We start from the raw sequence: 3,589 nt of genomic DNA, 5'->3' as shown, positions 1-3,589 counted from the left end.
CTGAGCTACCGGTGGTGGTGGTGTCCGTGGTGCTATATGAGTAGTCACCAACTCCTCAATGGCTGTCATCCGGGCAATGAGAGGAGCCATGATGTCCACCAAATACTGAGGAGCCTGCTGCGGCTCGGGTGGAGTCTGCCGAGGCTCGGATTGAGCCGGCTGCTGCTCAGATGGAGTCTGCTGCGACTCTGCCTGCCCAGCTCTCCGAGTACGAGGCCTACGACGTCCTGTCATCTTTCTGATCATAAGAAAATAAGAGTTGTGAGCCAAAATAGACGTCTATAAATAGCGTATCATGACACAATTTTCACATCATATAGTATTTGCACAACTGTTTGAATTTATACAAAATTAGTTGTCATAAAAAAAAATTCTCAAATTTTGAGATATACGCATATATCGTCCTCACTCATACTAGGAAATCCTTACGGACTCTATACATGAATCCTAGGAAACTCTATCCTAGCTCCACGACTCGACACAGGATGATCCTAAGGATACTGGAACTAGAGCTCTGATACCAACTGTGACGCCCCTGGGTTCACACAAGGCTGCAGTCCGAGGTGAAACCAAGAATGTCAAACCTGCTATGCACCACACCGTGCAATAACATGTTTCACCATCACAATTAACATCTATCTAGTAGAGTCAACAACTGGTGTAGGTACAAAACAGGTAAAAGATAATACAGGGAATACTGATGAAATGATAATAGTCACATAAATATCTCATCATCCAACAACACAGAAGTACATAGTCAAGATCTGAGTAGAAAATCTGGAATACTCAACAAGTCTCAAATATAATATCTGACAAAAGGAAATAAGGCACACAGCCTTTACAACTTCTAGAATAATACCCTCAAATGTTTAACCTCACTACAGTGGAGCCCAAAGAAAAATAATACATAACTAGAAAGCAAAGCTGGACACTAATGTGGTCCGCTATCAACCTGCGGCTCTCCGTGCTCCTGGCTCGTGACCTGAAAGGGGGAGGGACAACGAGCGTCAAAGCGCTAGCGAGTAACATCACAACCAACCCCAAGGGAACAGGGCTCGTTGTATAAGAAAATACAGATAGTATATAATAGATCTAAAATCATTGATCCTACTAAAGAGGGTTTTAGTATTTAGAAATTTACAACACGAGCATAGGTACGTCGAGCGAAATAATCCAAACAAGGAAACCCTCATGTATATACCTGGTATCTCAAATTGTAAATCTCTAAACACCAAACCCGAGGTTCTAGTACAGAAACAATAATAAAAGAAATACAGCTATTCTCAGAACAATATACAATGCCATACCATAGCTAACATGAATACCATGTTATTACTTACATAAGTGTCATGTCAACATCATGTCGTGAACTTCTGTGAAGAGGTCATGTGCAGGGTTAAGGACCTTGTCCAAATCAGGAAAACTATCTACATCGTAGTTTCCAACTCATAGAATAAGTGTCAAATGTCCAACACGAGGACTGGAATGAATTTATAGTCCATCACGAGGACTTCCATGGATTATAGTCCAACACGAGGACTGTGAAACTGTGAAACATGTCGCGGTGATATATAGTGAAATCTAAATTACATCACTTCATAATCATATCAGTGTATATATTCACAATTGGTACCCTCAGGTCATCCATCATACCTGGGTACATAGTAGGACTAAATGCCAATGTCAGATAGTCCAGACAGACTCCCAAACATGAATGAAATGTACAAAAATACCCAAAACCAGGAAAATACCACAGACAGAGCGTCGGTCGACCGAGTCGGTCGACCGATCTCTGATACGAGCCTGGCGGTCGGCCGAAATAATGTCACGGTCGACCGAAATAATCGGCGGTCGACCGAAATGACGACGCGGTCGACCGAAATAACGGGCGGTCGACCGAAAACTCAAAACGAGCTCAGCGGTCGACCGCGTCGGTCGACCGCCGAGCGGACAGAAACCCAAATCTGGGTTTCTGTCAGCTCGAAACCTGAAACGAAAATTTTGCAAATCTCTGCGATAACAAGAGTTCTAAGGTTAAAAATCATACTGAACATAAACAACAACTCTCAGGCTTGAAATCTATCCTTCCAATATTATAAAAACATGAGAAACAATTTCCAAATCGTTTAAATGACAGTAAAAATGATTTAGTTCTTGTTTAGGTGAAATTTCAGATCTAGATCGTCAGCAAACAGGTATTGGGTGAGTTTTTATAAACAAAAAACCTCTGATTCATACTATTATACCATAGCTAATTCGTTTCTTAACAAAAATACTATTTTGGCTCATCCAAAACTCATAAAATCCAAAATAAAGATCATGGAAAACAGGGGTGAGGGATTTGGCGAGATGATACTCGCCTTGGGTGCTGCAAAGATTCCTGTTGATGATTCTCTTGAGATCCAATCTGCTGAAATCCCCTGGAACTCCTCCAAACTCCTCAAAGATCACCAGTGACGGCTAGGGTTTTGAGAGGGGAGAGAAAAAGGGGCTAGGGTTTTACGTTTGAGGAGAGGAGAAACTCTCCTGGGTTGAGTTGGTATAAATACCAATTCCCCAACCCGACCCGAAACCCAATAGCCCAAAACAAAAACCGAACCGTAAAAAAAACAACCTGGATAAACTCTCTGATCGCTGATCGGTCGACCGCACCGGTCGACCGCCACGGTCGACCGCGTCGGTCGACCGCTCAGCACAAAAATGCCTTTTGCATGCATTTCACCTGCTGGACTTATATCACTCGATATCTCTCATATATAAACACCTGTTGGGTTCCCAAACCCTGGTAAAATATATACATCATATATATGTATGGTTATTTATCACCAAAGAAAGATTTATTACTATTAATCACATCCTTTCATTATAAAATTTCGGGGTTTTACATCATGTAACTGAGTACAAAGTCAGACCCAGTTCCAAGAAGGAAGCTGGAGGTGGATGATTCATATAATGAGGAGTTCCCGGAAGAATGCTACATGTAATTTTCTTAGGGATAACCCGATCATTACGAACAAAGTAATAAATACTAAGCCCCCACTGTAATTTGTATGAGTCAACACTCCCGTTGTGATTTGTACTCCCACTCTCACTGTCTACCTGGTCAAACCTTCCTATAGTTAGGGCCACAACCAAAGTCCCCTCTCGATTTCTTCCATGAACGAGAGGTCCACTTTCAAATTGAGCGATCAAACCTATAAAAGTTAAGATCGTCTTAAACCCCCCCACTTCCACTGCTTCCTTGGTCAAACCTATAAAAGTCAGGGCCAAAGCCAGAATCCCCTCTTGATTTCTTCCATGAACGAGAGGTCCACTTCCAAATTGAGCGATCAAACCTATAAAAGTTAGGATTGTCTCAACCCCCCCTTCAGTCAAACCTATAAAAGTTAGGATTGAAGTTGGAATTTCACTTTCTGATCAGGTAACTAATCCTATAAAAGTTAGGGTTATCTGAATCTTTTCGATTCTCGGAGTAGAGATCCCACTCCTAGTTTCATCTTTTCGGATTCTGGGGGTGGAGATCTCACCTCGAGATTCCTTTCCAACTGGAGATAGAATATAAAATTCTTCCTCTTTAGTGCCGGGAGAT

Source organism: Asparagus officinalis, chromosome 7, assembly GCF_001876935.1.
Source record: "Asparagus officinalis chromosome 7, Aspof.V1, whole genome shotgun sequence".
Taxonomy (NCBI): Eukaryota; Viridiplantae; Streptophyta; class Magnoliopsida; order Asparagales; family Asparagaceae; genus Asparagus; species Asparagus officinalis.
This window is presented reverse-complemented; position numbering follows the sequence as displayed.